Source organism: Aquarana catesbeiana, linkage group LG09, assembly GCF_042186555.1.
Source record: "Aquarana catesbeiana isolate 2022-GZ linkage group LG09, ASM4218655v1, whole genome shotgun sequence".
NCBI classification, from domain to species: domain Eukaryota; kingdom Metazoa; phylum Chordata; class Amphibia; order Anura; family Ranidae; genus Aquarana; species Aquarana catesbeiana.
The window spans coordinates 89310531-89334593 of NC_133332.1; the positions used below are offsets into that span (position 1 = coordinate 89310531).

Here is a 24063-nt window from a genome sequence, read left to right on the forward strand (position 1 = left end):
AAAAGTGATTTTATGCCGATTCTGCCGCAAAGACCACTTTTATCTGAAAGCGGACTGCCCGCTGAAGAAGAGGATACCTGGGATATGGAAGCTAGCTGCTGCCATAACAACGATATCCCTCTTCAAAGAGCCGCCGTATAATGATGGCGGGCGGTCCAGAAGTGGTTAAAACGGTTGTATCCCCCGCTTGGACATTTTTACCTACAGGTAAGCCTGTAATAAGGCTTACCTGTAGGTAAAAAGAATATTTTCTAAACCTGCAGGGTTTAGGAGATATTGACCCTGCATGCAGCTGCTGATGTCAGAGGCGCATGCACTCTTCAGGTCCGGCGTATCCTGCCGGAACTTGCTGGAACAGAGGGCTCCCGCGCGCATGCAATGTGACGTCATTGCGGCTCCAGCCACTCACAGCGCAGGAGCCAGCGATCCTGGAAAAAATGCAGAGGGAACATGTCAGCTCCCTCAGCGGTGACCGGGTGCTGCTGCAGGGCTTCGTTCTAAGGGAAGTGTTTCATAATACATTTCATAGTACATTATGCTATTGTCTTGCAGTTTTTTTGTGTTGTTTTTTTTTTTTCGCGGTTTACTACCACTTTAAAGTGGATGTAAACCCTCACATACACCCAGTGAAGTGAACAGCCTCAGATGATACACAGAGATGAAACAAATCTCCCCATATAAGTTTTACATGTACTGTATATCTGCAGTCTTAATCTGTATATATCCTTAAGAAAATGCTCTTCCTTTTAAAGTTTTTCTATTCCTGGTTAGCACTGGGAGTGGATTATTAGCATACAGCCAAGACAGCTGATTGGAGGAAAGGCACACCCCCCTCTCCTCATAGGCAAAGGAAGAAAGGAATGTGTAGAGGTCTGCTCTGAGACGGCAAGCTGACTGCTAATCTATTTATAGCAACCTCCCCCGACACACACGTCTATCTTCCGTCTCGGAGAATGTGTGAGAAGTTATCAGGCTGATAACAGAGCTACGGAGCAAGAGACAGCTACTGGACTTAGTGCTATGGAGAGAGATAAGAAAACACTACAGATAGATGTGCCCTGCTCAAATTTCATGAATCTGGTTTACATCCACTTCAAGGTAGAAGTTCAGCCAAAAACTAATTCTAAATCCACAATCTAATGCCCCGTACACACGGTCGGATATTGATCAGACATTCCGACAACAAAATCCTAGGATTTTTTCCGACGGATGTTGGCTCAAACTTGTCTTGCATACACACAGTCTCACAAAGTTGTCGGAAAATCTGATCGTTCTGAACGTGGTGATGTAAAACACGTACGTCGGGACTATAAACGGGGCAGTAGCCAATAGCTTTCATCTCTTTATTTATTCTGAGCATGCGTGGCACTTTGTGTGTCGGATTTGTGTACACACGATCGGAAATTCCGAAAAATTTTATAGCAAGCTCTCAAACTTTGTGTGTTGGAAAATCCGATGGAAAATGTGTGATGGAGCCTACACACGGTCGGAATTTCCGACAACAAGGTCCTATCACACATTTTCCGTCGGAAAATCCGACCGTGTGTACGGGGCATAAGACTAATCTATCTAACCTTGTAAAAAAAAATTGCTATACATGCCTTTTTCTGCAGCCGTTCTGGTCCGATCCCACGCTGAGCTGTCAGCGGTGGCTTCTCTGTGTAGGCATGTGCAGGAGAGATAGCCGACAACAGAAGCCCCATAGTAACTCTTTGGGTGACGCCACTTCTCAGGCATTTCCCAGCCATTGTCAGCTGTCTCTTCCACACAGTATCTGCCGGTGGTGACCGGACTGGATCGGCTGCAGAAAAGGTATCTATAGCGATTTTTGCATTACAGGGTTAGAGAGATTAGTCTTAGATTGTGGTTGCCAGTAAATTTAGAGTTGGTTATTTTTTGGCTAAACTTCCACTTTAACCACTTGCTGACCAGCCGCCGTCATTTTACTGCGGCAAGGTGGCTCGTTCCCGCAAATCGCAGTAGCTGTACGTCGGCTCAGGAACTCGCTTTTGTGGCCAGCGGGAGAGCCAATCAGCAGGTCCGGTGGACTCGATATCCGCAGACCATCCGTGATCATTCCCCGCAGTGGCAGAACGGGAATCTGCCTGTGTAAACAAGGCAAATCTCCGTTCTGACAGGGGAGATCACACAGATCCTGTTTTTCTGCTATGCAGGAAGATGGATCTGTGTGTTTCCCCAGTCACACAGTCCTCCATACAGTTAGAAAACACAAACAGGAAACACACTTGATCGCCCCTGATGTTAACCCCTTCCATGCTAGCGTCCTTAGTACAATAACAGTGCATATTTTTAGCACTGATTACTGTTATAATGTCACTGGTTCCCAAAAAAGTGTCAAAAATGTCAGTTAGGTGTCCAATCTGTCGGCAGCCCCGCTAAAAATCACTGATCTGAAAAAACTGTCCTTCTGTCCCTCTCATTTTTTCCTGATTTTAGTCTGATGTATATACCTGTATTAAAAGTGCATTATTTGTCTATCAAAAAGTGTTTTACAGTGTTAAACTTTTCATCCCATTTCTAAATTGTTGCATTTGTTAATTTCAAAGTATGAAGGAATAGTAGTGGTAAAAAAAGCACTTGTGGGTTTAACTAATCATTTTTTGCATATTAATTCTCGTTTTCTGCTCAAACAGCATCTCTCCGCCCCTTTTTCAGCGGCGCACCTTTTAGTTCTAAAATTCCTGACAAAAGCTGCAAAAATGTGCAAGTTTGCTCCAAAAAAACACTTGAAAATGTGACACTTATGCCCTGTACACATGGGCGGACTTTTCGACCGGACTGGTCCGACAAACTTTCCAGCGGTCTTTCGACAGACTTCCGACGGACTTTCTAACGAACGGACTTGCCTACACACGATCAACCAAAGTCCGACGGATTCGTACGTGATGACGTACACCGGACTAAAATAAGGAAGTTGATAGCCAGTAGCCAAAAGCTGCCCTAGCGTCGGTTTATGTCCGGACTAGCATACAGACGAGCGGATTTCTGGGTTTGGTGGAGTTACGACGTAAAGATTTGAAGCATGTTCCAAATCTAAAGTCCGTCAGATTTGCGACTGGAAAAGTCCGCTGAAGGTCCGGTGAAGCCCACACACGATCGGATTGTCCGCCGGATTTGGTCCGTCAGCGTCCGTCAGACCAGTCCGGTCGAAAAGTCCGACCCTGTGTACACCCCATTAGGTGTGAATGTAGCTTCAGTCATCTCCAGTTGTCTTTCATAAAGTTCTCCTGGGAAACTGTCAGGTGTTTTTAGATCCACAACAACTGGAGACAAGGTTCACATTCCTGACAGGTAAATCCTGCAGAGTGACGTTTTACATTGTTGAAAGACTAAGGCCCCTTTCACACATGCGGATCCATTTTCACGGACTCCGCTTTCTCAGCAGGGATCGTTCCACTGATCACTGCTGAGTGGGCGGATGACAGGTCCGTCTCCGCTCACTGTGCAGAGACGGACCTGTCAGATCTCCACTCTCCTCTGTGGGGAGATCAGATGAAAACGGACCACCTGTTCCACCGGACCACCTGTTCCACCTTAAAGTGGAATTCCAGTTAAATACCAACTATACTTAAACCTGCTCCCTCCCCCATTCTAAGCCCTATGCCCACCACCCTGTAAAGGAAGGATGTGTGTACTTACCTATTCTGAGGATGCTCTGCCCTGGTTACAAGAAAAACTCCCATGCTGACTTCAGTATAGAGGAAGGATAACAGACAATGGATGCTCCATAGTAAGAATATGGGTGATGTCATTGTCCAGGCTCTGCAGCCATTGTAACTCCTCTTCACTGAAGCCGGCCGCTGGGGAGGTCATGTGACTGGAGCAGAGCACCCTCAGAATGGTCAATCCCTAACTACTCTTAAAAATACCCCCCCTAACACCTATTCTGACTAACCTATGTATGAAAAGATCTGTATACTTACCTATTTTCAGGTCACATGATTGGCTCCACTCTGTTAACCAGCACCAACTGCAGGGGAGAGGAGGGAGTGCCGACAAGGATGGGCCACAGTTAGCCTATAGGTGACATCACTGCTCAGGCATTCCCAGTCATTGTTGGAGCGCTCTCTCCATTCCCCTACAGCCACCACTGGAAACTGGAATGAAACAGCCTGAATATAGGTAAGTATGTAGATCTTTCTTACATAGGTTAGTCACAATAGGTGTTAGGAGGGGGGAGGGTGTATTTTTAAGAGTAGTTAAGGTTTGACTGAAATGCTACTTTAAAGTACAACTAAAGACAAAATGTTCTTTCATTTTGGATAGAGTAACGGAGGAGCATAACCCCTGTAAGTTTTTTTGCCATCTATGTCCCATAGGGGAGATTTCTTTTTACTTCCTGTCCCATAGCCAAAACAGAAAGTGAGAAGAAGTCCCTCCAAAGTGAATGAATCCCGGGGTGTCACCAGGGTCATTAGAACTTGTGTTCTCATTGGAAGATTTCCCCTCTATTACTGTTCTGGTGTCAACCCAAATTCTGGTCTTTATTTTACCTTTACTTTTGATGATAACAGTAAACAGGACAAATAGAGGATGAATTTCCCTAACGGGGGCACAGACAGCAATAAAAACCTGTGATGTAAAAAGAGTTGAAATCAAAGCGGCACACCACTGCTAAAAGTTACAGATACATCAAAAATTAGCCAATGCGTTTCAGGGGTCTAAGTGCGCCCTTCATCAGGGCTAGAAAGAACATAAGATTTTCATATCAATCTGATATCGATACAATATCCCCTACACGGGGTCATAATTAAAACCATATAGTCAATAGTAATGAGAGTGTCAAAATAATTACACAGAAATGATAGTACTAACGACAATAATAATCATAATCACCATTGTTAAAATGATACATTCTCTGTAAAAAGAATGACCTAATGGGATTAAAGGTATAAAACATGTAAAATGATATGTGTGTAACTTGAACCATATATTATACAATCTGTGTAAAAATGAATGAACCCCGGGGGGTCACCAGAACTAGTGTCCTCATTGGAAGATTTCCCCTCTATTATTGTTCTGATGTCAACCCAAAATTCTAGATTTTCTTTTACTTTCGATGATAATGGTAAACAGGACAAATAGAGAGGGGGAATGTCCCTAATGGGGACACAGACAGAAATAAAAACTGACAGGGGTTCTAATCCCTCTCCACTCCATCCAAAACTAAAAAAAAAGTTTTGGTTCTAGTTATTACGTTATGCAGTTGTATATTTATTACCACGCCATGAAATGTATTTGTTGTATATGATAAGTAAAAATACCTGAATTTGACTTGGTATTAATCTCTTATACAGCCGCACTCAGACTGGGAACTAGTCATGTGTTCTGCATGCAAAAGTGCCTACAAGTACCATACTGATAGGAGGAGAGATCCAACAAATGACATCAACATCTACAAGAGCAAATGCTCTTTTACTGTTCAGTGAGTATGCTGGGGGTAGAGAGAAGACACCGCTGTAATCTTTACCTGTAACTGTGCGGGATGGCTGTGTCTATATCAGGACTGGATGGATAGATCCTTTAGATGCTGAAATAGCTCCCATATATGTAGACTTCATTTGTGTATTTAGCTGTTTGCTAGGAGATCAGATTTAACATATACTAAACTGTCAAAAGTATTGGGACGCCTGCCTTTACATGAACTTTAATGGCATCCCAGTCTTAGTCCGTAGGGTTCAATATTGAGTTGGTCCACCCTTTGCAGCTATAACAGCTTCAACTCTTCTGGGAAGGCTTTCCACAAGGTTTAGGAGTGTGTCTATGGGAACGTTTGACCATTATTCCAGAAGTGGATTTGTTAGATCAGGCACTGATGTTGGATGAGAAGTCCTGGCTCGTAGTCTCCACTCTAAATCATCCCACAGGTGTCGGGTTGAGGTCAGGACTCTGTGCAGGCCAGTCAAGTTCCTCCACCTCAAACTCGCTCATCCGTGTGTTTATGGACCTTGCTTTGTGCACTGATCCAAATCATTTGGTGGAGGGGGGATTACGGTTTGGGGTTGTTTTTCAGAGGTTGGGCTTTGCCCCTTAATTCCAGGGAACTCTTAAGGCGTCAGCATACCAAGATACTTTGGACAATTTCATGCTCCCAAAACGGTGTTAACAGTTTGGGGATGGCCCCTTCCTGTTCCAACTTGACTGCGCACCAGTGCACAAAGCAAGGTCCACAAAGACACGGATGAGCGAGTTTGGGGTGGAGGAACTTGACTGGCATGCACAGAGTCCTAACCTCAACCCGATAGCAGGGGCGGCCCATCCATTAAGGGTGCACATCAGTACCTGACCTCACAAATGTGCTTCTGGAAGAATGATCAAACATTCTCATAGACACACTCCTAAACCTTGTGGACGGCCTTCCCAGAAGAGTTGAAGCTGTTATAGCTACAAAGGGTGGGCCAACTCAATATTGAACCCTACAGACGAAGACTGGGATGACATTAAAGTTCATGTGTGTGTAAAGGCAGGCGTCCCAATACTTTTGACAATATAGTGTATGTTAAAGAAAACATAAAAATGACGAAGTTACTCACCACCCTTGTATCCTATCTTGTATCCTGTTAGGTAGTAGGAGAGGCACAATGAAGACCTATAAAATGATAATAAGCTATGAGTGACTGACACCAACTGGAATAATAACATGAAACACAAAGACATGGCAATATTACAATACATTATAGTGTGTCCCTCTCCAGCCCCCGTACCTGATATGTAGACGGACTTTACTATGCCGAGGAATCTTCACAGACTGACTTTTATATCATTTTCTATGGGCTTTAATCTAAAAAGGAAATGTGAAATACCGACCACAAACCAACTGCTCCATGTCCACACAGCCCTTATCTCTGATTGGTTTTCACCACACTGTGGGGCGGTGCCTGTAAATCATGGATCATCTGCCTAGGGCAGGGATAGGCAACCTTTGAGAGATGGAGATCTACCTGGACAACATTGAAGAGATCAAAGATCACCAGGATGCAGCGCCCCCCCTTTTTTTAAAGAAATTTCCTATCAAGCCCCCCAATTATAAGTAAAGACAGCATGAAGAAAACCTAGAAAAATCTACTAAAACTAATGTCATTGTAAAAATATAAACTTAGCCTATCTTAAAATATAGCTTCAGTGAGAAACTCTGCATTCACTTTCATTCACATTATATTTCATGCCTGGGGAGTTGGTCATCTCCACAAATCTGATGCCGGAGTTCATCATGAAAACAGAACATCTGCTACTGCAGGCTGATTTTGACTAGTTTCAGGCCTGGCTATCTGCTCTGATTTCTGGCCAGTGTAAGTAGTAGGTCAAGCAGCATACAGAGGTCAGTAGTATGTAGGACAGTGTACAGAGGTCAGTAGTAGGTAGGGCAGTGTACAGAGGTCAGTAGTAGGTAGGACAGTGTACAGAGGTCAGTAGTATGTAGGGCAGTGTACAGAGGCCAGTAGTAGGTAGGACAGTGTACAGAGGTCAGTAGTATGTAGGGCAGTGTACAGAGGTCAGTAGTATGTAGGACAGTGTACAGAGGTCAGTAGTAGGTAGGGCAGTGTACAGAGGTCAGTAGTATGTAGGACAGTGTACAGAGGTCAGTAGTAGGTAGGGCAGTGTACAGAGGTCAGTAGTATGTAGGACAGTGTACAGAGGTCAGTAGTAGGTAGGGCAGTGTACAGAGGTCAGTAGTATGTAGGACAGTGTACAGAGGTCAGTAGTAGGTAGGGCAGTGTACAGAGGTCAGTAGTATGTAGGACAGTGTACAGAGGTCAGTAGTAGGTAGGGCAGTGTACAGAGGTCAGTAGTATGTAGGACAGTGTACAGAGGTCAGTAGTAGGTAGGGCAGTGTACAGAGGTCAGTAGTATGTAGGACAGTGTACAGAGGTCAGTAGTATGTAGGGCAGTGTACAGAGGTCAGTAGTAGGTAGGGCAGTGTACAGAGGTCAGTAGTATGTAGGGCAGTGTACAGAGGTCAGTAGGATGTAGGGCAGTGTACAGAGGTCAGTAGGATGTAGGGCAGTGTACAGAGGTCAGTAGTATGTAGGGCAGTGTACAGAGGTCAGTAGTATGTAGGGCAGTGTACAGAGGTCAGTAGTATGTAGAGCAGTCTACAGAGGTCAGTAGTATGTAGGGCAGTGTACAGAGGTCAGTAGTATGTAGAGCAGTCTACAGAGGTCAGTAGTATGTAGGGCAGTGTACAGAGGTCAGTAGTATGTAGGGCAGTGTACAGAGGTCAGTAGTATGTATGTAGAGCAGTGTACAGAGGTCAGTAGTAGGTAGGGCAGTGTACAGAGGTCAGTAGTAGGTAGGGCAGTGTACAGAGGTCAGTAGGATGTAGGGCAGTGTACAGAGGTCAGTAGTAGGTAGGGCAATGTACAGAGGTCAGTAGTAGGTAGGGCAGTGTACAGAGGTCAGTAGGATGTAGGGCAGTGTACAGAGGTCAGTAGTAGGTAGGGCAGTGTACAGAGGTCAGTAGGATGTAGGGCAGTGTACAGAGGTCAGTAGTAGGTAGGGCAGTGTACAGAGGTCAGTAGGATGTAGGGCAGTGTACAGAGGTCAGTAGTAGGTAGGGCAGTGTACAGAGGTCAGTAGGATGTAGGGCAGTGTACAGAGGTCAGTAGTAGGTAGGACAGTGTACAGAGGTCAGTAGGATGTAGGGCAGTCTACAGAGGTCAGTAGGATGTAGAGCAGTGTACAGAGGTCAGTAGGATGTCCCTCTTTCCCCCTCATTTGTCCCTCATTTTGGTCTGATCTATGTAGTTGTATATAAAATGCACTTTTTATGTTTCAAAAAGTGTTTCCCAGTGCTAAACCTTTCATCCACATTCTAAATTGCTGCATTTGTAAATTTTAAAAGCCAATATAAAGGAATATTAGTGGTAAAAACAGACCTTGTGGATTTAATAAACTACTTCAGCCCCGGAAGAATTTACCCCCTTCCTGACCAGAGCACTTTTTGCGATATGGCACTGCGTCGATTTAACTGACAATTGCGCGGTCGTGCAACATTGCACCCAAACAAAATTGACGTCCTTTTTTTCCCACAAATAGAGCTTTCTTTTGGTGGTATTTGATCACCTCTGCGGGTTTTATTTTTTAGCTATAAACATAAAAAGAGTGACAATTTTGAAAAAAAAGCAATATTTTTTACTTTTTGCTATAATTAATATCCCCAAAAAATATATAAAAAAAAACACATTTCTTTCTCAGTTTAGGCTGATATGTATTCTTCCACATATTTTTGGTAAAAAAAAAAATCGCAATAAGCGTATATTGATCGGTTTGCGCATTAGTAATGGCGGTGATCTGCGATTTTTATTGGGACTGCGACATTATGGCAGACACATCGGACTATTTTGACAATATTTTGGGACCATTGTCATTTATACAGCAATCAGTACTATAAAAATGCACTGATTACTGTATAAATGACACTGGCAGAGAAGGGGTTAAACACTAGGGGGCGATCAAGGGGTTAAGTGTGTCCTAGGGAGTGATGCTAACTGTAGGGGGATGGGCTACCACTGACATGACAGCGATCACTGCTTCTGATAAGAGGGAGCAGTAGATCCCTGTCATGTCACTAGGCAGAACAGGGAAATGCCTTGTTTACATAAGCATCTCCCCGTTCTGCCGCTCTGTGACACAATCGCGGGACCTGCGCACCCCCACAATGCCGCGTCTTAAAGGGGATGTACAGGTACACCCATTTGCACAGCCTTGCCATTGTGTCGATGTATATCATCATGCAGTGTACAGAGGTCAGTAGTAGGTAGGGCAGTGTACAGAGGTCAGTAGTAGGTAGGGCAGTGTACAGAGGTCAGTAGGATGTAGGGCAGTCTACAGAGGTTAGTAGTATGCAGGGCAATGTACAGAGGTCAGTAGGCTGTAGGGCAGTGTACAGAGGTCAGTAGTAGGCAGAGCAGTGCACTGAGGTCATTAGTAGGCAGTACTGGGGTCAGAAGGGCAAGGTATAGGGGGGTCAGGGGGGCACAGTGCAGAGGGGTCAGGAGAGCACAGTACTGGAAGGTCAGGAGGGTACAGTACAGTGGGATCAGGACAGCTGGGCATGGTGCTGGGGCATTAGAAGGGCTGGAGTATCAGGATGGCATCAGGGGGGCTGTGTGTCAGGAGGGCATCAGGGGGTGGGTGTAAGGAGGGCTGGGTGTCATGAGGGCATCAGGGGGGTGGGTGCCAGGAGGGCATCAGGGGGGCTGAGTGTCAGGAGGGCACCAGGGGGGTGGGTGTCAGTAGGGCTGGGTGTCAGTAGGGCATCAGGGGGGTGGGTGTCAGGAGGGCATCAGGGGGCTGGGTGTCAATAGGGCTGGGTGTCAGGAGGGGTGGGTGTCAGTAGCGCTGGGTGTCAGGAGGGCATCTGGGGGGTGGATGTCAGGAGGGCTGGGGCATTAGGAGGGCTGAGGTGTCAGGGGGCTAGGGTGGAGAGCACAGAATTTTTTCAATGCAGAGTGGTGCAGGGAAGGAGCAGGTAAAAATCCTACATGACTTGATTTCAGTTCCTTGGATCGGGGAGGAGGGCCAGTGGGGATCACCGCGGAAGAGAAAGAGCTTGGGCATGTTCGGAGAAGAGCCGAATCTGCCCGAGCGATTCCGGAGGATTTCCCGCCCCACAGCTGTACGTATGCGAGGGGCGGGGGCTTCCTCGGCAGCTTAGGATTCGGTGGCCGTGCACCTGCGCCACGCATGCATGGAGCTCAGGGTGGCCCCACCCTCAGTTATATAAGAGCCATTACAAGCCAAGAAGCATCAGATGGCAGGGAGTCTCCCATGGAGGTGGATCGGTGGCTAATTTTTTTTTCTTTTTCGGTCCGGGCGGCGTGAGAGAAGAAGATGAATGGACATCGTGGGACATTTTTATTTTTTTACTTTTTTTATTAAGGACTTGTCCCCAAGCTGTGTCTTTTTTAACATTTTGACACTTTTTTTGTGAAATGGTAGGGGTACATTTGTACCCGTTACCATTTCACAAAGGGAGGAGGCCGGGATCTTGGGGTCCCCTTGTTAAAGGTGGCTTCCAGATTCCGATAAGCCCTCTGCCTGCAGACCCCCACAACCTCTGGGCAAGGGTTGTGGGGATGAGTCCCTTGTCCCCATCAACATGGGGACAAGGTGCTTTGAGGGGGCTACCCCAAAGCACCCTCACCATGTTGAGGGCATGTGGCCTGGTATGGTTCAGGAGGGGGGGCGCTCTCTCGTCCCCCCTCTTTTCCTGCGGCCTGCCAGGTTGCGTGCTCAGATAAGGGTCTGGTATGGATTTTGGCGGGGACCCCTACGCCATTTGTTTTAAAATTTTGGTGCAGGGTTCCCCTTAAAATCCATATCAGACCCGAAGGGCCTGGTATGGATTTTAGGGGGACCCCCACGCAATTTTTTTTTAAATTTTGGTTCGGGGTTCCCCTTAATATTCATACCAGATCCAAAGGGCCTGGTAATGGATTGGGGGTGGATCCCATGCTCTTGTTTTCAATGAGTTTTATCTATATTGCTGAGAGCCGACAATTCATTACAGTCGCGATCAGTTTTAAATTACTTTTTTCCTTTAGAAATGTCATTTTGCTGTGGTACTGTTCTAAACATGGGAAAAATGCGCCACTTTACAGGCATACTATGGACACCCCCCAGGTAAATATTTAAAGGAATATTTCATTTTTATTGTTTCACTTTAAGCATTAAAAAAAATGACTGCTCTCGAAAAAACTGCCGTTTTTAAAAAACATGTTTGCATTGATACATGTCCCCTGGGGCAGGAGCCGGGTCCCCAAACACATTTTATAACAATAACTTGCATATAAGCCTTTAAAATAAGCACTTTTGATTTTTCATGTTAGTGTCTCATAGACTTTAACAGTGTTCCGGCGGCATTCGAATTTGCCCCCAACACCGCATATTGTTCAGTGTTCGCAGAACATCCGAAGAACCAAAGTTCGGCCTGAACTTATGCTCGGGCCAAACCGTTTGCCCATCCCTACTGTCTATGGACAAACAAATACTTGGGGGGCACACCCTAAAAAATGCATTAAAGATGTTGTAGCCATAAGACCATACAAACAGAACAAAACATTACAGCGCACAAATACAAAAGAATGACATTTAACTCCTGCAAGGCTATTTAAAACACCTGAACATTTTCAAAAAATATGAGGATTTGGTCACACCATGTGGCTATATGGTGCTTTAGCCCACTTACTGCGTACCCCATTATCAGTGGGTCCTACACTATTCATAGAATGGAAGATCCTGATTCTCTGAACCATGGGAGACATACACTCCTCTAAATGGGAGAAATAAAGGACTCCTCCTATAACACAGGTGGACACCAATAAGAAGTAATGGTGGGGGACTCCATCCCAAGGGGTCTGGTCAGGATCCGTACAATAGGCAAACAAATACTTGGGGGGCACACCCTAAAAATTGCAATAAAGATGGTGCAGCATTCTATGAATAGTGTAGGACCCACTGATAATGGGGTACTTTGACGCAGTAAGTGGGCTTAAGCACCATATAGCCATATGGTGTGAGCAAATCCCCATATTTTTTGAAAATGTTCATGTATTTTAAAATAGCCTTACAGGAGTTAAATGTCATTTTTGTATGTGTGCGCTGTAATATTTTGTTCAGCTCTCTATGAAGCCGGTTCACACATCTCTGCAGTGGCTCCAGTATGAATTGCACAGGAGCCCTGTGCATCTTCTGGTCCATTTCAGGTCCAAATTTAGCCCAAAATTCGAGCTGAAATCGGACCTGAAATGATGAATGAAGACACACAGGACTCCTGCTGTGAGCCGCTGCGTGCTCAAGTGTGAACCCAGCCTTATGGGTTGCTCCTACTCTTAGGTGGATTAGTAATGTGGGGTGCCCCTTTATAAGTAGCTGGGGTTTAAGTCTTCTGGGTTTATGGTCTGCGAAGGGCAAAGGTCCTAGAAAGGGTTTACAGACCAGTTAGCCTAACATCAATAGTATGTAAACTCTTGGAGGGGATGATAAGGGACTATATACAAGATTTTAGTAATAAGAATGATATCATTAGCAGTAATCAGCATGGATTCATGAAGAATCGTTCTTGCCAAACCAATCTATTAACCTTCTATGAGGAGGTGAGTTGCCATCTAGATAAAGGAAGGCCCGTAGACGTGGTGTATCTGGATTTTGCAAAAGCATTTGACACAGTTCCCCATAAACGTTTACTGTACAAAATAAGGTGCGTTGGCATGGACCATAGGGTGAGTACATGGATTGAAAACTGGCTACAAGGGCGTGTTCAGAGGGTGGTGATAAATGGGGAATACTCAGAATGGTCAGGGGTGGGTAGTGGGGTTCCCCAGGGTTCTGTACTGGGACCAATCCTATTTAATTTGTTCATAAACGACCTGGAGGATGGGATAAACAGTTCAATCTCTGTATTTGCAGACGATACTAAGCTAAGCAGGGCAATAACTTCTCCGCAGGATGTGGAAATCTTGCAAAAAAACCTGAACAAATTAATGGGGTGGGCGACTACATGGCAAATGAGGTTCAATGTAGAAAAATGTAAAATAATGCATTTGGGTGGCAAAAATATGAATGCAATCTATACACTGGGGGGGAGAACCTCTGGGGGAATCTAGGATGGAAAAGGACCTGGGGGTCCTAGTAGATGATAGGCTCAGCAATGGCATGCAATGCCAAGCTGCTGCTAATAAAGCAAACAGAATATTGGCATGCATTAAAAGGGGGATCAAATGCAGAGATAAAACGGTAATTCTCCCGCTCTACAAGACTCTGGTCCGGCCGCACCTGGAGTATGCTGTCCAGTTCTGGGCACCAGTCCTCAGGAGGGACGTACTGGAAATGGAGCGAGTACAAAGAAGGGCAACAAAGCTAATAAAGGGTCTGGAAGATCTTAGTTATGAGGAAAGGTTGCGAGCACTGAACTTATTCTCTCTGGAGAAGAGACGCTTGAGAGGGGATATGATTTCAATTTACAAATACTGTACTGGTGACCCCACAATAGGGATAAAACTTTTTCGCAGAAGAGAGTTTAATAAGACTCGTGGCCACTCATTACAATTAGAAGAAAAGAGGTTTAACCTTAAACTACGTAGAGGGTTCTTTACTGTAAGAGCGGCAAGGATGTGGAATTCCCTTCCACAGGCGGTGGTCTCAGCGGGGAGCATTGATAGCTTCAAGAAACTATTAGATAATCACCTGAATGACCGCAATATACAGGGATATACAATGTAATACTGATACATAATCACACACATAGGTTGGACTTGTGTCTTTTTTCAACCTCACCTACTATGTAATTGTATGTTTTCCCCTTTAGGGTAGGAGAGGCTGGCATACCATATAGAAATACCTGGCATAGGCGTGCGCACAGGGTGTGCCAGTTGTGCCTGGGCACACCCTAATCACCCCGTGCCTGTTAGTGCAGCCAGGGGGCTGCCCACTGGACTGCTGTGAAATTCTGCATCCAAGAGAGTGTGTATGCTGCCTGTGAAACAGTATCACATTGAGCTAATAGTTAGGCTTGCAAGAACCTCTCAGTGTGTGAAACTGTTAGGGAATGTAATGACTTGCAGGGAGAAAGACCAGCTGTCAAAACTCAGTGGTGATGTCGGGGGTGGGCAGGACCAGACAGCTAGCAAACACCAGCCAATGGGATGGGGTCTGGATGGGCCGCTACGTTTATGTGGCTCTGCCCCTTTCCTTAGCAGCCCAACCATTGGCTGGTGTTTGATAGCTGCTAGGTCCCACCCACCCCCGACATTGCCGCTGAGTTTTGGCAGCTGGTCTTTTTCCCTGCAAGCAGTTACATTACCTGACAGGTTCACACACTGAGCAGCTCTTGCAATCCTCACTATCTGCTCAATGTGAAACTCCTCCTCTCCCCTGTCAGGCTCGGTTCACACTGGGGCGACTTGTCAGGCGACCTAGTCGCCTGACAAGTCGCCTCCCGTTCTGTGCTATGGAACCGTTCTAATCGGAGCGACGCAAGTCGCTCCGACTTAGAAAAAGGTTCCTGTATTACTTTGGGGGCGACTTGGGGCGACTTGCATAGACTTCTATGCAGAAGTCGTCTCGCAAGTCGCCCCGGCAGTCGTTTGCAGGTCGCCTCACTGAGGCGACCTGCAAGTCGTGCCGCCCATGTGTGAACCGAGCGTCAGTGTCCATAAATGTTGCCAATCAGTGCCCATCAGTGCTGCCCATCAGTACTGAAAAGAAGAACAGAAAAGAAAGAGGGCGCACCAACCTAGTGCATTACCACTGATAAACTTTAATGCAGCATAAAAACAGTAAAAATTATACTCACAAACGAGCTAGTATAAATAGCTTTCAAAAGGGCGCAAAGGCGCTGTTTCTGTGGATCGACACCCCAGGACCTGTTGCCGAGAGGATAAGACCAGCGCATATGGCTGATGGCTTACGCGTTTCGGGGGAGCACCCCTTTCTTCAGAGCCTAAGCAGGCAAATCCCCCGAAACGCGTAAGCCATCAGCCATATGCGCTGGTCTTATCCTCTCAGCAACAGGTCCTGGGGTGTCGATCCACAGAAACAGCGCCTTTGCGCCCTTTTGAAAGCTATTTATACTAGCTCGTTTGTGAGTATAATTTTTACTGTTTTTATGCTGCATTAAAGTTTATCAGTGGTAATGCACTAGGTTGGTGCGCCCTCTTTCTTTTCTGTTTTTTTTTAGCTTGAATACCCATTGTTCAAATGAGTGCTGCAAGACGCTAGGCATTACTTCTATAGGTGGCTGCACCACATATCCAGTTCATGGACACCTGAGCGCAGGAGAGGTCTTTTTTCTTGTGCCCATCAGTACTGCCAATCAGTGCCCATCAGTGCTTCCAATCATTGCCCATCAGTGCCAATCAGTGCTGCCTATTAGTGCCCATCAGTGCTGCCTATTAGTGCCAATCATTGCTGCCTATCAGTGCCACCAATCAGTGCCTATCAGTACCAATTAATGCCCAACAGTGCTACCTATCAGTGGCCATCAGTGCTGCCAATCAATGCCGCCTATCAGTGCTGCCAATCAGTGCCCATCAGTGCTGTCAATTAGTGCACCTATCAGTGGCCATCAGTGCTGCCAATTAGTGCCCATCAGTGCTGCCAATCAGTGTTGCTTATCAGTGCCCATCAGTTCTGCCAATCAGTGTCCACCAGTGCCACCTATCAATGCCCATCAGTGCTGCCAATTAGTGCCAATCAGTGCTGCTAATCAGTGCCACCTATCAGTGCTGCCAAACAATGCTGTCAGCCAGTTACCATCAGTGCTGCCTATCAATGCCAATCAGTGCACTGAGTGCAGGGATGGGGGAACTCAGCAGCCAGGCACATTTTCCATGGGAGGGCGGCCTGGTTGGGTACAACTGAAATCTGTCAATGTTTATTAATGCCACGTGCCGATGGATAGTATAAAGGTAATCACCACACTCATATTTACAATAAACTAATGGAGGTAAAATAAAAAATTGACAGCAAAAGGCTTGCTGCTAGGCACCGTTATGTGTTCCCACACCACAAAGAAAAGTGCAGCACTAACTTACTGATCAATAACTTAACAATAATGATGGAACCCTCTAATGTATGGAAATCTCAATAAACTTCAATATTACCACAATACCGGCCTCTGTGATATGTAACTTCAGATTTAACACACATCAGAGACATGCGGCGAGGTCAGTGGCTGGTGAGGCACTGGCTAGTATCAGAGCCAGATACACACAGGTTACATACGCCACAATCGTTAGAGCGAGAGCAATAATTCTAGCTCTAGATCTCCTCTATAACTCTAAACATGTAACCTGTAAAAAATTTAAAAGCGTTGCTTATGAAGATTTTTAAGTACTGAAGTTTGGCGCCATTCCACAAGTGTGCGCAAATTTTAACGTGTGACATGTTAGGTATCTATTTACTCGGCGTAACATCATCTTTCACATTATACAAAAAAATTGGGCTAACTTTAGCATTTTTTTTTTCTTATTCATGAAAGTTTTTTTCCACAAAAAAAACGCACAAATACCGTGTGACATAAAAAGTTGCAATTTTATTCCCTAGGGTGTCTGCTAAAACAATATATATAATAGTGCAAGTATGATGGTAAATGGCGCTACCTCTATAATGAAAGGCGACAGACACCCTGTTCACTTGTTAGGTGCTAAGTGCTTCTATAGTGACTATTGAATGTGCATATACCAATAGTGCATTCCTAATAAATTACCAATGTGCATGTGCTAATTTTGCAAACTTCACTTGGTTGCCAAATAAACTAGATATAAATAAATGTTTAGAAGTAATACAAAAAATATGTTACTACAATAACAAAAATACAGGTATATGAAAATAAATAAATCAAATAACAATAAAAATAATAAATAGTCCCAAAAGTGTAGGACAAATATAAAATATTAAAGAATAGTTGAAATTATATGAAACGACTCCAAAAAAGTAACGTGCCAAGTCCAAAAAATACATTAAAAAAATCAATCCAAACAAAGTCTTATGTGATAGTTAAGTGCTTGGTGACGATACACAGGAACAAAATCCAGGTGACTGTTAAGTGCTCCCCCTCTTGGGTCCCCACTCACCAGACCCAGTAACCCCTACAGGGGTATCTCGCATAGCATATAGGCTTGATGCACCAATCATGCAGCCAGGCTCCAACTTTACCAACCGGTATCCAGCTCCTATGGACCTTCCAAAGATATCCTGCAGCTGGTTCGAATTGTGTGTGCAAAAGATCCTTCTCCAAACCCAAATCAACCAGCTGTGCTCCTCTCCTAATGCTCTCTCCAATATCCAGTATAGGTAAGGTTTTCATGCAAGAAATGAGATATGGGCTCCCATAGTGTAGTATTTAAATAAGGAAATGTTTTTATTCCAAAGTTAAAACAGACAAAAAAGTAAAAATAAGAAATAAAAAATTAAAACAAATGTTCCATACTATGGAAACTCCTCACAAAGTCCTACAACTACAGGAGGAATGACAGCTTCAGACCTGTGGTGTGTCTCGCTTGCAGCGTGCACTCCAGCGGCGTTCCACAGGCTCACTGACCGCTATCACACCCGGAAATGATGTCAGTGAGTGACTCCGCCTTATGTGCATTTCGTTTCAGAAGACGTTTGATAACGAAACATGCGTAAGGCGGAGTTTGGGGGTTCTAAGTATTTTCTAGCAAAAAAAATTATGATTTTTACATGTAGGAGAGAAGTGTCAGAATTGGCCTGGGTGGCAAGGGGTTAATTACCATAAGTAAGCAATATACAAATAATTATTATATATACAAGTTCATCTAATATATGTATAAAAACATATGAAATATGCACAGCAACAGCTGTAACCTCACGAATGTTATTGTATTTGATTCGTATTATAGCGCTCACCCAGCAAGGGCCACTAGTTTGCCCCAGGTTCTATTCCTGCTAGTGTGACAACAGCTAGGCAAACAGCAGCTTCCACTCCTCAGAAACAGTCTAGGAGTTGCCTTTTTTTAAAGTTTATTGCAGATTAACTTTGATGGGGTTTGGGAGGTCTGGGATACTCCAGAACTCTAAACAGAATTTGTGAGGACACTCTCCCCTTGGCAGCAGCTTCTGCAACACAGTTCCTCATGCAATAAGACATCAAGTGGGCCGCACTGGTATATCATTCACAATGTCCCAGGCCAGGCAAGCCTCAGGCTCCATTCACACTAGCGCGTTTTTTGATGCATTTTGCATTTTGCAGAAATGCACGGGAATTTTTTAACATGGGTTCCTATGAAACATGTTCACATCAATGCCTTTTTGTTTCTCTGCATTTTTGGAAAGGGTCGGGGACTTTTTTTCATGCAAAAAGCAGCGTTTTGCATGTAATGGATTTCAATGGACAAGCATCAAAAACGCAAGTGCAGCGTTTTTGCAGCATTTTTGCAGTGTTTTTGCAGCGTTTTTGATGCGTTTTTGCCATTTTTTTTTTTTTAAATTTTTTTAAAATTTTTTTTTAGACTGTAAAAAAAAACTGTAAAAAAAAAAAAAAAAAAATGCAAATCGCGGCAAAAACGCCGCAAAAACGACGCAAAAATGCTGCTCAAAAACGTGGCAAGCATGAAAAAAAAACCTCCAAAAACGCTCAAAAGCAACATGCATAGGTGTGAATCGAGCCTCAGACTTAGTGTAGCAGTGGTTCATACAGCAACAGTCACTGAGATCCTTCCCTCTTAGGCTCCATTCACACTAGCGCGTTTTTTGATGCATTTTGCAGAAATGCACGGGAATTTTTTAACATGGGTTCCTATGGAACATGTTCACATCAATGCCTTTTTGTTTCTCTGCATTTTTGGAAAGGGTCAGGGACTTTTTTTCATGCAAAATGCAGCATTTTGCATGTAATAGAATTCAATGGACAAGCATCAAAAACGCAAGTGCACCGTTTTTGATGCGTTTTTGATGCGTTTTTGCCGGGTTTTTTTTTCGTTTTTTTTTAGACTGTAAAAAAAAAAACAAAAACGCAAAACGCAAATCGCGGCAAAAACGCCGCAAAAACGCCGCAAAAACGCTGCTCAAAAACGTGGCAAGCATGAAAAAAAACCTCCAAAAACGCTCAAAAGCAACATGCATAGGTGTGAATCGAGCCTCAGACTTAGTGTAGCAGTGGTTCATACAGCAACAGTCACTGAGATCCTTCCCTCTTAGGCTCCATTCACACTAGCGCGTTTTTTGATGCATTTTGCAGAAATGCACGGGAATTTTTTAACATGGGTTCCTATGGAACATGTTCACATCAATGCCTTTTTGTTTCTCTGCATTTTTGGAAAGGGTCAGGGACTTTTTTTCATGCAAAATGCAGCGTTTTGCATGTAATAGAATTCAATGGACAAGCATCAAAAACGCAAGTGCACCGTTTTTGATGCGTTTTTGATGCGTTTTTGATGCGTTTTTGCCGTTTTTTTTTTTTTTTTCGTTTTTTTTTTAGACTGTAAAAAAAAAACAAAAACGCAAATCGCGGCAAAAACGCCGCAAAAACGCCGCAAAAACGCTGCTCAAAAACGTGGCAAGCATGAAAAAAAAACCTCCAAAAACGCTCAAAAGCAACATGCATAGCTGTGAATCGAGCCTTAGGTCTGTACTCACGTGTCCCCAGGGTTGGCTGTCTCCCTCAGGCTCGATTCACACCTATGCATGTTGCTTTTGAGCGTTTTTGGAGGTTTTTTTTTCATGCTTGCCACGTTTTTGAGCAGCGTTTTTGCGGCGTTTTTGCGGCGTTTTTGCCGCGATTTGCGGTTTTTTTTTTTTACAGTTTTTTTTTACAGTCTAAAAAAAAATTAAAAAAAAAAAAAAACGGCAAAAACGCATCAAAAACGCATCAAAAACGCATCAAAAACGGTGCACTTGCGTTTTTGATGCTTGTCCATTGAAATCCATTACATGCAAAACGCTGCTTTTTGCATGAAAAAAAGTCCCCGACCCTTTCCAAAAATGCAGAGAAACAAAAAGGCATTGATGTGAACATGTTCCATAGGAACCCATGTTAAAAAATTCCCGTGCATTTCTGCAAAATGCAAAATGCATCAAAAAACGCGCTAGTGTGAATGGAGCCTCAGACTCCAGCAGGCAGACTCCTCTGTGAGACTTCCAGGGCAGGTCTTTAGCTCCTTAAGTACTTGTGGCTGGATAGGCACCCCAGCTGAGCACACACTGGGACCTCGATGAACAGGCTGGATCTGCAGCAGGACAGCCAGGAAAGACAGGCAGCCCTTCTGGCTGGGAACCTCTCCTCCAAGGAAAAGAACTCAAAAGAAGTCAGAGGCACTGTAAGCTCATCCTCTCAGTCTGCTGCAAAAAAGAGTATGCCAGCTTGAATTTAAACTGGCTGCTCTGTATGTAGCTTCTGACAGGCTGCGCAAGGAGCCCCATATCTCCAGAACCATAGGTGTCAGGAGCCCCAAATTTTGACCAGCGGTGGGGTCTCTGTGAGCCCAGGTCACCAAGCTATGACCCTCAAAGCTCGATCATTTTTTTTTTTTATGTTAACGGCAGATGAGGCTCTGCCTCACCTGCCTCTGTTGACTGCACGTCCCTGATATAGTGACAATGCTGCCTCCTGCCAAGGTGTAAGAGTTTTGTGTCACCCAGGGTTCTCATTCAGACAGATTGAGGGGCTCTGCTTGTCTCATTCGGGGGAAATTGTATTTCCAGTTTATTTAACAGCTGGTAAAACCCAGGCTGGAATATATGCTTATTGGGATTTTTTTTTTTTTTTTTTACCAAAAACCTGTAACAGAATACATATTGGCATAAATTTATGAAGAAATTTGACTTTTTTCAATTTTTTATTGGATATGTTTTATAACAGAAAGTAAAAAAATATAGGTTTTTTTTCAAAATTGTTGGGTTTTTTTTGTTTATAGTGCAAAAAATTTAAAACGCAGAGGTGATCAAAATACCACCAAAAGAAAGCCCTATTTTTGGGGAAAAAAATGACACAAATTGTATTTGGATACAGCAATGCATGAATGGCCTGGTCACGAAGGGGGTAAATTTTCCAGAGGTCAAGGTTAAAGTAGTATTAAAGCTTTATTTAAAAAAAAATAACAAACATGTTATACTTACCTGCTCTGTGCAGTGGTTTTTCACAGAGCAGCTCTGATCCTCTTTTTTTCAGGTCCCCTGTTGGTGCTTCTGGCTCCTTCCCCTTGAGTAGTGCCCCCAGAAAAAGCCACTTGCCCTGGGGGCACCACTGCGTGCTCGGTCCTGAAAAGCTGCTCTGTGCGTCCATAAGACACATAGAGCTGCGGCTCACCCCTGACTCTCCTCATTGGCTCACTGGCTGTGATTGACAGCAGTGGGAGCCAATTGGCTCCCATTGCTGTCTCAGCCAATGAGAAGGGAGAGTCCCGGGACAGCCGAGTCTATCGTGAACATTGCTGGATTGGAGGAGTCTCAGGTAAGGATTAGAGGGCTGGGGGGGGCTGCAGCACACAGAAGGTTTTTTACCATCATGCTTGGAAAAACCTTCAGAATTTAGAACCACTTTAATGTTTACATATTGTTTATACTGTTTAAATATTGATTGTCTGAGTTTATAATAGGTATTTTTGTCATATTGCAATAAAAAAATGTGCTTTGTCAGTAAATGTTCCATGTTCCAAAAAAAGTCATGGGGGTTGGCAACAATGGCTCTAGAAAGTGTTGCTTCAGACCTAATGCTAAGCATCCGTGCAGCACAATAGTGGGAGGGAGGATGTACATTATTTTACAAATCTTTTGGCAGGTGACACGGCGCCTGTGTAAGATTATTATCTGTGTATCTGTCTTTTAGACTGGACTTGTCATTTAACCCCTTAATCCCGACACCTCTTGGCCCTTTAAGGGGTTTCTGATGCCAGGAGGCAGGAAGGGGTTTATGATCATGTGACCGTCATGATTCGCTGTCACAGCAGTCACATGATTGTAAAGTTCCCGATCGCAAGTAGTTGTGATTTCTGTGAGGCCACCATAACTGCACAGTGTGCGCTCTCGGCACAGGTTTGTTTACATCTTGGTACGCAAATATGCGTCCTCTCAGTGTCATTGCCCATTTGCCGAAACGCCGCATATTTGTGTACTGTCCATGCAGCACAATAGGGGGAGGATGAGAATGTACATTATTTCATAGCTCCCAACTGTCCCTGATTTTGAGGGACTATCCCTGATTTGGGACAAAGTCCCTCTGTCCCTCTTTCCTCCTCATTTGTCCCTCATTTTAGTCTGATCTATATAGTTGTATATACAATGCACTATTTATCTTTCAAAAAGTTTTCACAGTGCTAAAACTTTCATCCAGTTTCTAAATTGTTGCATTTGTAAATTTTAAAAGCCAGTATAAAGGTATAGTAGTGGTAAAAAAAAAAAAAAAAACACTTGTGGATTTAAAGGGGTTGTAAAGGTAAGATTTTTTTTTTTTTTAAATAACAAACATGTTATACTTACCTTCACTGTGCAGCTCGTTCTGCACAGAGTGGCCCCGAACCTGGTCTTCTGGGGTCCCTCGGCGGCTGTTTCAGCTCCTCCCCGCAAGCATTAACCACCTTAATGCGAGCTCCCTCGCACGGTGGTGAGTGCTTGCGGGCGCGCTCCCGTGATACAGCCGGCGGCTATAGCCGCTCGCTGTATCACTCGGCCCCGCCCCCCGGCGCGCCGCGTCATCGGATGTGATTGACAGCAGCGCGAGCCAATGGCTGCGCTGCTTTCAATCCATCCACTGCAGCCAATCAGCGACCAGGCTGAGCTGCAATGGAGATAACGAGAACAAGCATCGGAGATTCGAGGCGTCAGGTAAGTAAAACGGGGGGCCTGGGGGCGGCGGTACTGTCAAAAGTTTTTTCACCTTAATGCATAGAATGCATTAAGGTGAAAAAATTTTTACCTTTACAACCCCTTTAACTAATAATTTTTTTGTATAATTCCCAATTAAGGGGGCGTGGTAGGATTTGTGTCCTACACCTACATACTTTTGGTAATAGGTGTCCCTCGTTCCCATCTCAAAAAGTTGGGAGATATGATTATTTTACAAATCTTTCGGCAGGTGACACAGCACCTGTGTAGGACTTTTATCTGTGTATCTGTTTGACTGAAATTGTCTTTTAATAATGCAGGAATATGGCTGGTATCTGTAGATAAGTGTTCTGAGAGGTATATGTGGTTTGGAAATCTTAACGAGTCAATGTATTTCTTAAAAAACCATACACTTCTCTTACAGTGGCTTGCGAAAGTATTCGGCCCCCTTGAACTTTTCAACCTTTTGCCACATTTCAGGCTTCAAACATAAAGATATAACATTTTTATTTTTTGTGAAGAATCACCAACAAGTGGGACACAATTGTGAAGTGGAACGAAATCTTTTGGATTTTTGAAACTTTTTTAACTAATAAAAAAAATGAAAAGTGGGGCGTGCAAAATTATTCGGCCCCCTTGCGTTAATACTTTGTAGAGCCACCTTGTGCTGCAATTACAGCTGCAAGTCGCTTGGCATATGTCTCTATCAGTTTTGCACATCGAGAGACTGAAATTCTTGCCCATTCTTCCTTGCAAAAC

The 24063-nt window shown here is 44.3% G+C and overlaps 1 long non-coding RNA gene across 1 annotated transcript in view; it reads right to left on the bottom strand.

Moving 5' to 3' along the window:
* Window positions 1-6551: 6551 nt before the first annotated feature.
* Window positions 6552-24063, bottom strand: part of LOC141107909 (uncharacterized) — a 229975-nt gene continuing 212463 nt past the window's right edge. Inside the window, exon 3 of the long non-coding RNA XR_012235983.1 lies at window positions 6552-6610. This is a non-coding gene — a long non-coding RNA (uncharacterized lncRNA). The remainder of the gene's footprint in view (window positions 6611-24063) is intronic.